Raw genomic sequence first — 17,163 nt, forward strand, 5'->3', positions numbered from 1 at the left:
TATATACGAAATTAAAAATATTAATTTCTGTAGTTTTTTGACGCACAAGCATACACTCACAGAATATTTTAAAATTAAAATATACTAATTAAAACACATTTAATAAGACATAATAGTCTTGTAAAAAACGTTGTTACAAAATTATTTTTTGACCTTATGATCATAATGCTCAAATGAGAATGTCTTTTTTATTTAAATAAAAACTGGATAAATTCTTTTTGAAAAGAAAACGCGAATCTCTTACTTAAATAAAAAGATAAATTTTTTATGAGAGAAAATTTTATATTAAAAAAAATACGATAAAACTATTTTACGTCGTTCATGTTTGCATATCTAAGGAATATAAGATTGTAATATACTAAGATGTTTAATCTCTATCTTATTTGTTACATGTCAATAAAAACGTACTTGTAAGAAATCATTTTATATAAGACAGTCAGAATATTATTTCTGCAGCCGTATTCTCGCAATTCTTGTCCAAAATCAACAGGAAAATATTATAAAAATAAAATAAAAGAAAAAGATATCTTGATGACAATGTGACAACAACGTCGCAGGTAGATGTCTTTACCATATATCAAACAAGAAAACTGTGTCAGATTAATTAAAGCTTTATCACTGTATCTATACCTATATTGTATCCAATCTGTCTTTCGCTTAGTAAACAAAAACGTATCTAATCTATTTCTTCTGTCAGCACGGCGTGGGCTACATTAATGAATGCCATCTGTTTGGAACATATTGCTGAGCGAACGTTTAACATTATTAGCCAGTTGCATCGTTTTGCAGCTCTTCCCGACTGCAACGATCACGTTTTCGTTTACGAATGTTAGTAATCAGTTGGCGAAATAGCTTTTTCTGCAATAGTAAATAATTCATACGCAAACAAGTTACCATTTCACGGAACTTCATGATCGTTCTATCTATCATCGCACCGCAAAGGCAAGGAACATTCTACGAAGGGAAAGCAATATCGCCTTTCGTGCTAAATTATACGGACTTGTCCTGCAGAGTTAGTGCGTATTATGTTCACGGAAATTCCCCCTCGACAAACGCAATTTCTATGCTTGACAGTATTGTAAGGCGTACACACGTGAATATATCTGAATTATGGCATCAAATTATTTTTTATTAGTAGTTATACCATGAACAATTTTCTTTTAGCAAAAATCAAACAGAAAACGGGAAATATAAGTACAAACAGACAGTAGATATAAAAATTTTCACAAGAATCAAAATCCAAAGGTCTTTTACTTCTTTTAAATGGGTCTCCTAAAAATATTCATGTTATTATTAAATAGCAAAGTCTAAAATTTTGTCCTTATATTTATATGTCTGAAGAAAAATTATTACATTTATATAATGAATGGTTTGAAGATGAGAAGTTTTTTGTTTCGTAAAAATTTAAATTTTTGGATTTGACTGGTTTTTGTAGAAAAACTTTAATTATATTTGGAAATTACCCACTATGCGTTGTTTAGTTTGTAACTAATTTAATCTTGATCTACACGTAGCTAACTGCTTACATTAATCCAGCTTTGACATGTTTGTAAGGGCTCATGTAAATTCCCTGTAGCATAGTTACTTATATGCGCATGTATATTATCTCACTGTGTACCTCAACGGACATTGCCCTAAGGTATAATAAAATCTCTGTCTCTCTCTTTCTCTCTTGTGTCTTCTCGGTTATGTTATGTACGGTCACGTAAGGATGTTGTGCTATATTCCAAGTTTTTCGATACCTCTTGTTTAATGACTCTATAAAGCGCAAATTTCGAAGCCACGGTAAGAAACGGCCGGTCGTTACGTTCATAAAAAAATTCAGACATTTCTCACTAACACTATTTCAAATCTTACTAAAGTATCGAGCCACGATTTATATGTCCGCAAGGCGATAAAATTTTGAGAGCGAACAGTAAAGTCAGATTATATTATGCTCTATATCAGTATTCCCGTGACAAGTAACACTCAGAATATGGCTGAGTTTTCAAGAAAGAATCGTTCAGAACTATTGGCAATAATCGGATTCCTTCGCATCTATAGAGAAAACGTACAGAGAATAAAAATGCATAATAATAATAATAACTTAACTGGATTGCACAGAAAGTTCTTTCGCTGCGTTAAGCTTTTCTACGCCACTGAAAATTTCACCGAGAAACGAGCTAACAGGAAGCTAAAATTGCGTGTCTACAGTTATGCTCTGGCTGCTGAAATTTTTAAAAAGACCTACGAAGAAAAATTTTCTCACGACACATATACACATGTGCGCGAATATTAGTCCATATGCTTGCATACCGAATGTTCATTTCTTTGCGTGAAATCGGTTAATCGCGAATTCATAACTCGAACCATTCATCTAATTCGGTTATAGTCTTCACTTCGCACGTTACGCGTTTACTTTTTTCAATGTCGATATTTTTCGCGAGACATTGAAAATGGATGTATGCTAATGGATTGTGCACTCTTCGCAATTTTTCTCGCAAGTGCGGTGAAGTCTATGCAGAAAGCATCCATGTAGCGGAAATGTCAAAAGTACAATGCTCCTCCTCCTCCTCTTCCAAAAAAGTGATAGCATCTTCTATAAGGATAATGGCTAAAGTTTACTTTTCTTTTATTTGAACAAACTCAAGTTCTTTCTTCTTACAAGTTTGATGTATCTCAAGAACATCTTTCAAAAAGGAGCTACATGCATGTTTATGCAATGCAAACTGCGTGTCGCCCCTTTTTCACTGACTTTATATTTTAAGTTAAATTTCCTTGCACGTACTTATGCAAATTTTGTTACTTTAGCAAGAGAGATTACTCAGCACAAGATTATTTAAAATCAGCAAATATTCTGTACTATCGACACATACACTTGTCTGCAAGTGTCATGGGACATCCAATCAAATGAATATTTTGTTTATCTCCGTTTACGCTAGTTTTTATTACAGGATTTTTTCTTGCAAATTCAAGCGGCGGATTATACATGATGCGACTACGAGCGAGTCTAAAATGTTTGAAGAGCATCAATTATTATTCCTTCGGAAAAGCCACGCACGCTACGCGACGGGTCACGGAAAATCGAGAATAATCTCGCCGCTGGTGGAACAACGTAACGGAGTAATCGCGATACAGGGCGAAAAGGAACGTAGGGAAAAAACGAGGTCAACGGTAGTTTGCCTTGAATCGAGTTCACCGGATTAACGAGCGGACGTGGTTGCCTTCACAAACGCAAAGATAATACGCGCGGTCAAAGCCTTCGCGTACACAAAAGTCGACCCGATCGATAGCGCGATGTTTTAATCAAGCGCACCATAAAAATACAAGCGACAGCGCTCTGCTTTGTCGCGCGAATCACTTACTCGTCGGCGATCCTCTTGGGTCGTCTTAAGCGAACCGCGTTAAAGTTAGGCTTCGTAATTTCCTGGCTTCGAAGATAACGCACCCGCTTCGTGCGCGCGAGCCCGTGTCTGAAAGTTAGTTTAAACACCTCGCGAGGGTAATACCGCAGCACGTAAGGGAAATCCACGAGCGTGAAACGCGCAAAAACTCGTTGGTACGTAGCCGGAAAATCAGTTTATCGCTTTTGCAGCGTCTTGGAGAACTTGCGTGAAAGCGCCTTATAACTCTCTATCTCCCGATGGCACAATCGTAAAACTTGTACTTCTAACAGGATGAATCCTAATTGGTCTGAAAAAGTTTCGCGAACTTAATTTTAGTCCTTTAAATTAATTAAGTAATTTTTTCTTCAAGAATTTTTTTGTAATATGTTAGTGTCGCGTCGAAGAAACGTACAATATATCTAACTACAAATTCGAATTTTAAATATGATTTTTTACAACTTTTTACTGCTTTAATATAAATTTTTTAGTATGCAAAAGAAAAAAATAAAACACGAAAAAATGTAAAAATACATCTTAAAAGGAATTCTCCACGGAGGCTACCGTTCCTGTTACTGCGATAAAATCTACAACATAATTATGTGATATAATAGAGAAAACTCGACGTACCATTTTGTTTTTAAATTATATTTCTTCATAAAAATTAGAAATAAAAACTTTGAAAAAACAAAAGTATAAATTAGAAAGTGTGGGAAGATATAGTAATTTTTATCTTGTTTCGAATTTTGCAATAATTAAGGTTTTTGTCAGACAAGCAAAAACGAGCGTTTAACAAAAAGAACCCCAAAATCGACACAGTGGGAAATATGCTAAATTTTTCTTTTTTTTTGTACTTGAGTAAAGAGTTATCTACAAGTTAGTTAATGTATATGAGAATTCCTAGAAGCTTTTCAATGTAAAACATTTTTGTTGATTTATGCAAATACCTTATGTTGTTTCATAAAACGTAACATGTAGCATGACAATATATAAAAATTAGATTAGGTTACTAACTCGATAGAATACAAATTATTGAATGTACCATTCACTGCGTTTAAAAGTGTTCTGTTATTAATAAGATACTATACTTATTCATAATATATTTAACTATAAAAAAAGATTATCTATGAATTACATACACGCATACACATACGTATGTATAATTTTCTACGTATATTTTAAATATACATACATACATACATACATACATACATACATACATACATACATACATACATACATACATACATACATACATACATACATACATACATACATACATACATACATACATACATACATACATACATACATACATACATACATACATACATACATACATACATACATACATACATACATACATACATACATACATACATACATACATACATACATACATACATACATATACATACATACATACATACATACATACATACATACATACATACATATATACATATATATATATATATATATATATATATATATATATATATATATATATATATATATATATATATATATATATATATATATATATATAATATAATTGGTGTTTGCATATAAATTTATTATGTAACAAAACGGAATATATAATTAATATTATCTTTGATAACAATTTTCCGTATTATTCGTGAGGTAATATTGCGTTTTTTTAAAGTGGTTTTCCCGGAAGTTCTATTCCACTCAACAGTCGCATTATTTTTTTAGTGAAATACACGTGTAAAATTGTATTTTTATACATATTAATACATATAATTCATGGATAATTTTATACGTATATTTTACATTTAAAAGAAGTGCGACTGTTGAGTGAAATAGGCCACCCGGAGAAACTGCTATAAAATAAAATAAAATAAAAGAAAAAGAGAGAGAGAGAGAGGCCTCTGCAATAGTAACTCGTGGGCGGAAAACTATTAAAGATAATAATATTAATTAATTAACTATATTCCGTTTTGCACATAATGCGCATGATGTATTATTTTACCCTTGTTTCACATTCAGGGAATTACAAGGATAAAATAATATGTTATGAATACATGCGCATCATGCGTGAAATGGGACGTAGCCTATATATTCCGTTTTGTTACATAATAAACTTATGTAACATATATAACTAGATAAAAAATAGTATGACTGTTGAATGGAATAGGCCTCCCAGGAAAATCACTTTAAAAAACACAATAATACCTCATAAATGATGCCGGTAATTATGACAGAGATAATATTAATTATATACTCCGTTTCGTTACATAATAAATTTATATGTAAACACCCATTATATATTATATAAGCAGATAAATCTCGCAATGCTGTGCCTTTTATTCTATCCTATATGGATTTTTACTATATTACAGTTTGTTTTATTGCCAGATGTGTCAGTTTACCTCAAGTTTATGTTTAAAACTGCATTATAAGAAAATATGGAAAAGAAAAATATAAATATTATGAAATAGTTTCAGGGCGCGCTAAAAACATGTAATCTGATCAATTTATCAATAATATACATATTATTGTTTAAACTGCCTAATTTGCAAAACAAAATTGTATGAGTATTGTTTACACATTAAAAAATTTGTTTTTAATTGATTTTATATAGAAAACAGCGACGATAATTATGAGTTTTTACTTATTTAATTATTATCTAAGCAGATCGTGCTTTTATCGGTATTAATAAAGTGCAGTTTAATGTTTCAGAAATAAGGGATTGTTTTAGAAAACTTGTGTCGATATTGGCAATTTAATTTCATAATTGATATTATTTTTTCCGCTTCTTTGTGTTTTGCTCAATCTTATTTGATAAAGGTCTACGATTCTTTTCTTGACGTTAGAATCGAATACGTGAGATCCACTTTCGTATAAGGGGTATGTATTTTTTTAATAAATGTTATAAAAGCTTCATGCCTTTAAACCTTAAAGTGTGCGGGAAATATGTTAGCTCGCCAAGACTCCGAGCCGAGTAGAACAGCGCGAGTTGTGTGTTCACAAACAGCATACCATTTCTTTGTGCAAAAGTCGGAGAGGAAAAGAAGTGGCGTGCAATGCCTTTCTCTCACCACAGCGAAAATTCATTGAGGTTGGCATTGTTGTGAGCCTTGACTTGTAGCCTTCGCGAGTTTTTACATGGTAGGAACGGCGTGTATGCAGTGAACGCATTACGGTATGACGTAAGCCTCCCCAATAAAGATGATACACGTTATTGCACGCCATCCAACACAGGATCGTACATTTATGTTAAACGCAATGCGAATTCAACCCTACGATCTTACATCGTAAAGTATAATAAATAAGGATGATATGTGGGGGAGTCGGATTTTCTAGAAAAATTTATACATGCAGAAAGTTGCAAGACTGCACGTCTTTGCGCGTCACGTCATATTCCGCGTAGGGTTTAGAATTAATTTTTTTTTATAACACAAGAATGTGATGAAAAATTCTTTTCCGTAAGATCTTAATCCGCGTTCAATATTAAACTTGATTAGTAAATGAGACAAAATTTGTTTAGGTACACCAACGGGGGAGAACGTGATATGAGAGGCGATTATACTGCCTTCATAATCGTAAGCGTGGAAAAGAAATGCTACACGTTTAAATGTAATAATGAAATAAACGGGCTAAGTGAATGAAAACAGATGCATATGTCGGACGAGTGCATATTTTGTCTTAATAATTTGATTAATCTAACGTGTGCCACCAGAAAAAGAGCACATTTTTCTAGTTGTAAGAGCGATGTAATCGTGTTTCTTTAAGGATGTTGTATGCGCTCCCCTCATTTAGACATCCTCCCTCGCTTATCTTAATAACGCCGCAAGAAAATACGATAAAGGTCATTTGCGTATCAGAAAGAACGTACTCGAAGAACGAAAGAGCATAAAAGTATGAATAATGTTCGCCGCGCCGTTACGTTTTGCATTCCCGGTGTGCAATTTACGAGCGACCGGGGATAAACTGCGTATCAGCGCGCGTCGTATTTTCCAGTAACATTTCTGAATGTCCGACAGAAGGGGTAGGAAAACGATGTGCATTTCTAGGCGAGTCAGCGCAATTCTCCGCGAGAGCGAATTGCACGGTTGTTCGACTCGCGGCATTATGACATTGGCACGGAACGACGATAACGTCGGCCGATAACGCGCGATATTGCCCCGCACTGCGATCATTAACGTACGAATGTAGGCTGGTTATATCTTTACGGTGGTGGGCGAAATCTAGGGTCGCGATTACACACAGGCCGCGCTCGCTCGCACGCAGCGACGTAAGGATGAATCGACTTGGTCGTAACCCCGGCCATTTCGCTGACATTTCGCGGCGCGGTAGCGATACCGCCGGACTTATACCCCCGGACTTGTCCCTGAACATGCGAAGATTGCTGGAACACGAATGTTCGATACTCGAATTAAAGCGATAAAATACGAGACAAAGGAGAATTGGGAACGCGGAATATTCGAGTAGAAATAGAGCTCACAACGTTCGAGCAAATTGTACAATATGTTTGATTTGCATGAATAATTTGAAGTAAAAGATGAGAGAATCCAGTTTGAAGAATTTAGACAGTTTGAAAAGCAGTTTTTCACTAGTCTTTCCTTTTCCATATTAGTATACTTAATAAAATTTAGGTTCAAACTATAATAATTCCGATGTTCTAAAATGAGAATTTAATCAATTCGAAGATATCTTTAATTGAAGCACGTTCTATTTGAAGCTTAATCTTGAGATTCGAACTATTCAATTACTCGATGTTCCCGATAAAAAAGATGAAGATGAGATGCTGTAGTCTTTGAAAAGTGAAAATTTGAGTGATTCAAGAGTGTGAATTAGCACGTTAAAATTTCTGACGCGCTCGTCATGTATTCAATTCTTTAGCATCTCATTCTATAGTCATCCACGTATTACTCTGCAGTGACGGTAATAACAGTTTTGCTAAAGTATTTAAAAATATAGCTAGCTACAGATCTGAAAATAAATTTGCTGGATCATTAAAATTTCTGACGATGGACGTTTAAGCATCATGAGCAATGTTGTAAAAAGATTTGACCGCAGCCAGTTTGAGCATCCTACCTAATTATTTAGGTGACCTAAAATTGTTTTCAAATCTCTAATTGAATTTATAAATATTTGACAAATGGTTTTTTCTATACATGATTTGCGGTTTTTTTTTACATTGTCATAATTACATTATTGTTGACGATATTTGTCACTCAAAATGAAGAATTTTACAAATGGAATGTTTTCAAATGAAACAAATATTATAAAAAAAATTCGATATCTCATATTTTGTTTTTATTGGAAAATCAATAACCATATTTGATCAGACAGATTGTTTATTGTTCGGATAATCGATCTAGACGTGGATATTTTTCTTATCGCGCATATTTATTGATTTTTTGTAAGCGCTCGCGAATTAATGGTGTTCCGCGGGTAGTGTATAATGCAACATCGAAAAACGCATTAACCTTTGCCGTCCCCCTTTCCCGGTAATACGCGATACGATTTTACCGCGATTCGTGAACAGCCTCTTGAATTAATTGACGAAAGGATTCCAGGGAGCAGCGTATGGTAATGGAACAAACGCGTACTATTAAGGAAATGCGCACGAAAACGCGCGAAGGAAATTACTCTGATAAAAGGAGGCGAGAGGGGAGAATTATAGGTAACAGCAGAGCCATGTTCTATCATTCCCTTGGGATTACGTAAACAACCCTTGCGCCAACACGCGCACTCGAATTGGACACACCCTGCTCTCACTTCGTATGGCGTATCGCCCGAAATTTCGGATGTCGACCGTCCATGTATCGCGCATACGTATGTGCGTGAGCAAATAAGGCACCCAGGGGGAGCGCTGCTGAAGTTATGACCCCGTAATTTCGCATTCGTGAACGTATACCGTTTCGTCATATGAAATGGATTGGACTTTAGCTATCCGGCGTACGTTATCCGACCATCATTCACAAGAAATTCATTTGCAGCGTACAAAACTTCTTCTTACTTTTGATTGCTTTCTTTAATTTTCAAAACGTACGTCTAATCAACGAAATATGCTTGATAAGCTCATGGAATTTAGCTCGCAGAATCCATCTCTTTTGTTCTAATTTTCTTTTGTTATATGTTTTCGTTGTGTTCGCATTTATTAACATTACGGGGCAAGATAAAGAGAGAACAAAACTTCGACTTCAACTCAGTTTACTTTCGAGTTTGCGTCTCGAATTAGAGATGTGCGCCACAAGTTAGTAACTTTACAATACGAAATCAACTCCAGAACTTCATTGTCCGACTTCGTACACGTACGTCCGTCGAATAGCTTGATGAAGTCCTTTATCCGATATGCGAGGATGGTAATGTTTGGCGCAAAACCATTTTCATTGTCGCCAAATGAGACCTGGTCCCTGAATAATGGGCGGGTTAACGCCTCGCCGTCATCATCGGCGCGTTGCTCGCCACGAAACGGCGAGATTTCGGGACAATGGGACCGGACGGAAGTCCTACGACCCGAACAAAACGGAGCCACTTGTTACACGTAATACGACAGAAATTGTTTCCTCGACGCTGCCGTGCATCGTACACTCGCATGAATCTTGCGCCGCGATCGATATTGCGTTTATTCTCGTGCAGTCGCTCGTGATAAGATCGAAAAACTTAAAAGGAAGCTTCTGTCACGATAATTGATGGACACACGTTTCGACTCCGGATTTATCACGGATTGACTACCCGAGCATCCTTAAAGCGCACTCAGACTATTGCACAACAAAGAGAAATATACATGTCTTGCCGCAAATGCGAGCTTTCTCTTTGAAACTTATACATTGAATAAACACGCATTTTTTCAATTAACGTAATAAACAAGTAGGAGCCATGAAATATATCTTTTTATGATAATTTTTTAATGATTAAATTTTAGAAAGAAAAATTATCGATATATGATCAGGAAGCATGTGCGACAAAATACCTTTCTACGATTACTCCACATTTTACTACTACAAAATGTACAAAAAGGCAAGAGGTGAGGCACGATCGATATACGCATGGCGCAACAGTGGTTTGAAAAATTCACTGGAGACACGAGAAGGACGGACGGAAACCACCGGAAAACAATAGTCTTTAGAGATAGTACTGTTATCATACACTGAGAATAAAGTATTTGTAAGAAGTTAACTTTTGAAAATATAAGAACAGAGAGATACGATTAATTTACTGAAGAAACCATTGTTGCACTTTTTATCCGTTTTTTTCAATGAAAGCTCATAATTAACCGTAAGTGAGACTTGCAACTTTTACTTTACATTTCACGTTGCACATTTTTTTTATTTGATCTTTTATTGATTTTGTTAATTAAATTTTTGCACGAGAAGCAATTTTCTAAAACTTATTTGTACGCGACAAAATTGCATTTTTGTCATTGTTTCTGTTATAAACGTTTGCTTATGTGTCAATTTTACGAAAGTTCAATGTGTCACTTATAAACTGTGTAATAAACTTTGTTACATTAACTTTTAATATTTTCAATTATTCCTTGCGAATCAAAACTTTTACTTTACTTTTTTTATATTTCACATTGTATATTTTTTATTTTTATTTTTATTTTTTTTTATTTGAACTTTTATTAATTTTATTGATTTAATTTCTGCACGAGAAGCAATTTTCTGGGCCTTATTTATACACGACAAAAATTGAATTTTTATCGTCGTTTCTATTATAAATCTCTACTTATGTGTCAATTTTATGAAGCTCAATCTGTCAATTGCGAACTTTATAGTAAACTTTGTTTGTGTATAATAATTTTTGATATTTTCAAGTATTCTTTGAGAACTTTATGAAATGCATTGAATCAAATTTGATCTTTTAAGAAGATATTTTATTTATGCCACATTTTGTAAGATCATTTATTCCACTCAATCACGAAGGTAATAACTAACTTATATTTCTCTGCTGACTGTAACACAAAATTTATTGCTAGCCGCAGTCGAACTTTCCTCATTGTTGTTTTGTTGTTGTTAAACCCATGAAACTATAACGCATGGGCACCATTTTGTGCCGTGAACCGTGATTTCAGTAATTATAACTACACATTTAAACTTCATTGGTCGTTGCGGCAGAGATACCCTTGATGTCGCAAGGGAAATAAGTCTCTACTACGCACAACAGTAGTTTTACGTGTAGCCTGATCAATAAACCGAGGAACAAGAGATTGATCGTGGATCCCTCAGTACCTATCGCGCGTCGCGCTACTTCTCGATAAATGCGTTCGTTCAATTTTAAAAAGAGCACGTACAGATGAAAATTATACAGGAGGAAGAGACAATTAATTTAACACCTACCTAACTAGCAATTTCGCGGCACGTTAATCAAGTTTATGCAAGATCACAGTATCTCAATCTTCCACAATGTGGAACTTGGTACGTCGTCACCAACAACTGATGCATTCAGTCGAGATTTTAGTTCGTATGCTAGTTTAACAGGTGTCCAACTTACGCGCGTCGTCTCTTCCGTGAACAAGCGGGCACCTTCGAACGGCGAGCGTGTTCGCAAAATGCGAATCTTCCACAGAGAAGATTCCTCGAACAAGTTGTACGAGGATCCAAACTTCCGGCGAATTCGAGAAGCGTTCACCGAATCCACCACCCGCGTCTATCACTTCACTTTTCCCCGTGATATTCTCGAGGAACGTGAAAAAAAAAAACGAAGGTGCTCACTTGCTCACTGGTATTCTCCCAACTCCTTCAAGGTTTCCCGTACTTTAATCCAGTTATCGAATGAAATCGGTCGCGAATCAGACGGAACAATCGCGAACAATCGATTTCACTGAAACATGATATGGGTATAAATTATAACTCGCGAATTATACGACTCAACTAGTTGCACGACTGAAATTGCACTGATCTCGCGACGATAAACAGGCCTCACGTGTGTGACGTTATCGGTGACGCGTCGTGATACATCTCTGACTGACCTGGTTTCCGGAGAGGATTTCCCTTCCTAGCTGACGAACGCGCGGGAACCGAGGCTCATGTCAAAAATCAGTCGTGCGACGGAACAGCGGACCCGGCGGAGAACCGACTCTCTACGATGGGACTTCGCGATCTTCTGGGCTTCTGCCGCGCTCTGTGGCGTCGCGCATACCTGAAGCTACGCGTATATTCAACGGGGGTGGGAAGGGGGAGAAAACACCGACGACGCCGACGCCAGTGTCGCGGCGCACCTGCGCGCCTCGCTGGTAAACGCGCGCTAGCTAACGCGAACCCGGGCCCACCGCCAACCGACCGGGATACCCCGGAGCTTCTGTTCCAGCAGCCCTTCTGTTCGAACAGTTCCTCCGTCCTTGTCGCACCTCGAGCGTCTTCCGGTGACAGTGAAGTCGATGACTGGCCACCTGACGATTCTCTTGGCATTCGACCAGCATAAATTCAAGCTAGTTGCAAGTTGGAAAAGTCTAAACTCGAAAACTCTTCAAAGAAAATAAAGCAAGTAGAGAACAATCATGGAATAGCAGAAAAGATTAAGATGAACTGCGGAAGCTTTGAAAATTCTTTCCTACGAACAACACAAATGAAATAATTGTTTATTAATATTTTAATATTATGCAAATTATTGTAAGAGCTGTATTAAAATGTTAAACGAGCTTCTTTGCCCTCCCTTTAATATATATATATTGTATATCATATATACACAAAATATAAAAATATAAAATTAAAAAAATATAATAAACATGCGTCTATAATTTATAGATATGCAATCGCAAATTCAGCTGCACATACATGTTTGAAATCTTTTCAATGAGTTTATTTGATTCAATGAAGAAAATTGAGAGGACATTGAAATAATTTTTTTACTTGAAACAAGTAATATAAACATAACACTCTTCCGACTAACGACTTCAAACAGAATGTTTAACTTATTAATGTGTCGCTACTTTCCATTAGTAATTAGTAGGATTTTGTCGAAAATAGTAAATAGTGTTATATAATTAGCAATTAGTAGCATTTTATTGAAAATACAGCAGCGTTTGAATAATTTGAGTGAGAGACGTATTTAATCAGTTGGTACTCGGAGACGTTCCACCTGAGTATCTCTTTGTTTTAACATTGCAGTAAATGTTACATTGAATATATTATGTCGTTAATCCTCCAGCTAAATCTTTATTTAATCTTCTAGTGTGTTTTTGTTATAAAACGCCTTAATCGGAATTTCGCGGAAGAAGACTCTTAATTGCAAACCCATTACGCTCACAAAATCATAAAGATTGATCTTTTCTGTTGAAACTACATTTTATAAAATGGCGTGAGAGAGTTTGCATGTACGAAATGTTTTTGCCTTATTTTATTTTAGTGCCCAATACTATCAGCAATTGCGTGAAATTTGTGTCACGCTTACGCAATTATTCGCATCGTGAAAATGTCGTGACATATAAATTTTTTTTATGTGACATTACCTATTGAGTACTCAAATAGTCCTCTGGTAATAACTATTTATTATAAAAAAAGTAATTTGCCGTGAATTCTTGTTAAATATTCGTGGATATATTGTTATACAAATTGAGCGCGCGCAAATGAAGCGATCATTGACGATCTCAAGCAGCAGCTCCACAAATAGACTTGCGATACCTGTATCATGATCTGCGAGAATCGAAGACAATGGTTTCGTGGGAATTTAAATAGAGAACTTTCGAGATCTGACCACGCGGATACACGCACGAATCTAAAGTTGTTGTAATTATACATGTATTTATTTGAAAGTAAAGTTCTGTTATTCTACAGTGGTGTGTTCTTATTGGTGATCTCTGATACACAACATTCATGATTATTAATATTCTGCTTATGTTCATAAATTAATCCGTGAAATGTTTTTTTATAATACTGAATGTAACAAATATGTTAAATGAATTAATAATTTTTAAAATATGTATTAGTAATATTAACTTTAAAATAAGTTAGGTACTTACAGTTAGGTACTTACAGTGTTACATGGCTTACTTATATGTATTTCTGACGAAATCGATGGATTGTTGAATCATTTATTTATTTCGTTCCGCTTCGTTCTTTTAGAAACCTTGTGTTAACTTATAAAAAGAAGCTTTTTTTGTATGAATAAAAATGGAGATTTATATCGACCTAATATCTCGTGAATTTAATTCAGGATTGTCCTTATTCGGATATTATATGTATATACTACTCGAGTTTCTTACATATATCTAGGTAAATGTACGGTTTAGAATATAAGTATACCTACATTCTATACACATTTAGACGTACAAATGTTCAGTGATACATTGAATGTCGCGCATATTGAACGAAGAGTAAAGAATAGAGAATTCCAGCTATATACGTATAATATATCACGCGACAAATGGCACAAATGACCCGTCTGCGATGTATACATCGCTTCTCTATATTAACGAAAGTGTGAAAATTTCTAAAATTTTATTTATCTTGAGGTATTTATTATAGAAACTATAATTGAATAGCAAATAACAAATATTTATTATTTAACTGGTTTTTAAGCTTATTTGAACCGAATAATATAATTTCATTAATACATTATTGATAAATCGATATAGATAGCATTGACACAGAATTAGAGAGAGGTTCATTGTCCCTATCTATAAATAATGAATATATAATATTCATGCTAAAGAACTTCGATTTTTCGTAATGAAAGCAGCGAACTTTTTTTTTGCAGAGATGTTTCTAATAAATGCATAAAATTTTACAGTTTTTTTTTTGTCAAAACAATATCAAAATTTGCATTGTTATCGTTTCTTGGTGAGCATCGAATAAATTAAACATTTATTCATTAAATTAATAGAAATTGCATTTTAAAGTGGCTTTTAATACAATTTATTGTTATGTTGCAGACGTATTAAACAATTTATACGTCTGGAAAAAGAAAGCATTTTTTAATGACTATGATATAAACATAAAGTATAGGATTGTGTATCATAACATTTATCAAATTACATTTTTTATATATCATATATACGTATAATGATAGCTTCGGAAAAGAAAAAAAATGTGCGTGTACGTATGTGTGTGCATGTGCGTATGCGCATGTGTGTGCATGTGCATGCGCGCGCGCGCCATACATGTAGGTGTTCTATGTTTCAGCGATCAATCAATGCAAAATTTTCATGTTAATGGATGCATCAGATCAAACGGTTTATAGACGAAGTTAAATCCTTAAGACCTCCATGTCATCCTCTTTACATGCTAAATATATCGAACCAATAATATTTTAAATTCTTAAATATCTCAAAATATCGAATATTATTGCTAATTTTTTTTTAGATACATATGGTATAGCTTTTTATATCATATGTCATTATTGTCATGTCATTTTTAAATGTTTTAACGCGGTCTTTTCTGTGATACTTTTTTATAAATATTTATCTTACAAGCACAAATTTATTTTACAAATTATTACTATTTTAAAGACAATTTGTATAAATACTTTTATAAATATATAAAAAATATTTGAAAAATACCGTTTTATCGGAACAATATAGCACCACGGATCTTAACTAATAAAAATTCTTTAATTTATTATATCTAATAGTTTCGTAGAAATTGATTAGTTAAACCATCAGCAACAATGTTTTGATAAAGAATAACGCAACAGAAGAACATCAATTTTTTTTTAATTTGACCTCTAACATCTGTAATAAAAGCGCTATTACATTTAGCAACTCTGAAATGCTCTTTGTGAAAAATTAGTTCAGATTACGCTGTTGACTTATCGAAGTATTAACACCGTATATACTCATGGGACGACCACGACTAAACCGCTACCGTAAACATATCGGTTAATATTATTAACGGCAAGCGCGTGTACGCACATGCGTTTGTCGCAACTTCTGTTTAATCGGCATCGAGCGCGAGGAAAGAGCTGAAGAGCGAAGAGGGTGAACGAGCAACAACGAGCGCCACTGGCGCAACTGGGTCAATACTGCCACTCCTGTCCTACGTTCATCTCCACCTCTAGTCACTTTGCTTCCTCTTACCTTCGTTCTCGCGAGTACGAAAGACAAGTATGGATACGATAATAATGCGTGCGAAATAGAAGACAAATTAAACGTATCTACCGCAATCTTTTTGAACAAAATTTATTATTGAAAGTTTTTGTTGGAAGTCATTATTCCGCTACGAAAATCAGGACATCTTATTAAATGCAACTAACAAAAAAACCCACTTTTGTGTTATTCGTTGAATTTATTTAAACTCAGTACACTTTCACAATAATCAAAACTAATAAACACATATTTTTTTTTTATTAGCAACCAAACATGTTCAAGGAATAAATTCAGCTCTCGAAAATCAGCTAAATTTTTTGACTAAAAAATTAAATGTTTCACCAGTGGTGTTTTCGAAATTCTGTACACTTTGTACAGTAATGAAATTATGCTATCATGCTTTATTCAAAAGTTATAGCTAAAAAACAAAAATTTAGCTGATTTTTGAAGTTTTATCTCTTAACCATATTTGATTATTGATAAAAAAAAGTACGTTTTTTTTACTACTCTATAAATAGGCTTACTTGTAAGTTCTGCAGGCAATATTATTAATACTCCAACTGTAATTAAAATTTTTTTTTTACATTATCTATTGATAAACGAGATAAAAATGCAATTACGTGTATTGCTACGATATATTGCTTCAATTTCTTCTTTTATATTTTATCATAAAAATATCGTTATAAACTAACGTGTTATGAGTTATAAGTTACTACAAAAGAGATTTAATGGATTATTTATTTATATAAATTTTATTTGCTTTTATGGTATATATTTTTTAATTGATAGCCATATCGCGTA

General features: G+C 34.3%; 1 protein-coding gene across 4 annotated transcripts in view; it reads right to left on the minus strand.

Annotated features, from left to right (window-relative positions):
* Positions 1-12,467, minus strand: part of LOC105193775 (leucine-rich repeat-containing protein let-4) — a 109,048-nt gene extending 96,581 nt beyond the window's left edge. For 2 of the 4 annotated variants that reach the window (XM_011158380.3, XM_026135419.2), the window contains exon 1: positions 12,310-12,467. The gene's annotated coding sequence lies outside the window, so the exon portion shown is untranslated. Of the gene's footprint in view, positions 1-11,677; positions 12,059-12,309 lie in introns of those variants that run through there. The other 2 variants (XM_011158364.3, XM_026135418.2) reach the window with 2 other exon arrangements.
* Between the last annotated feature and the right edge of the window lie 4,696 nt (positions 12,468-17,163).

The sequence above is a fragment of the Solenopsis invicta genome, chromosome 2 (assembly GCF_016802725.1).
Source record: "Solenopsis invicta isolate M01_SB chromosome 2, UNIL_Sinv_3.0, whole genome shotgun sequence".
Classification (NCBI taxonomy): Eukaryota; Metazoa; Arthropoda; class Insecta; order Hymenoptera; family Formicidae; genus Solenopsis; species Solenopsis invicta.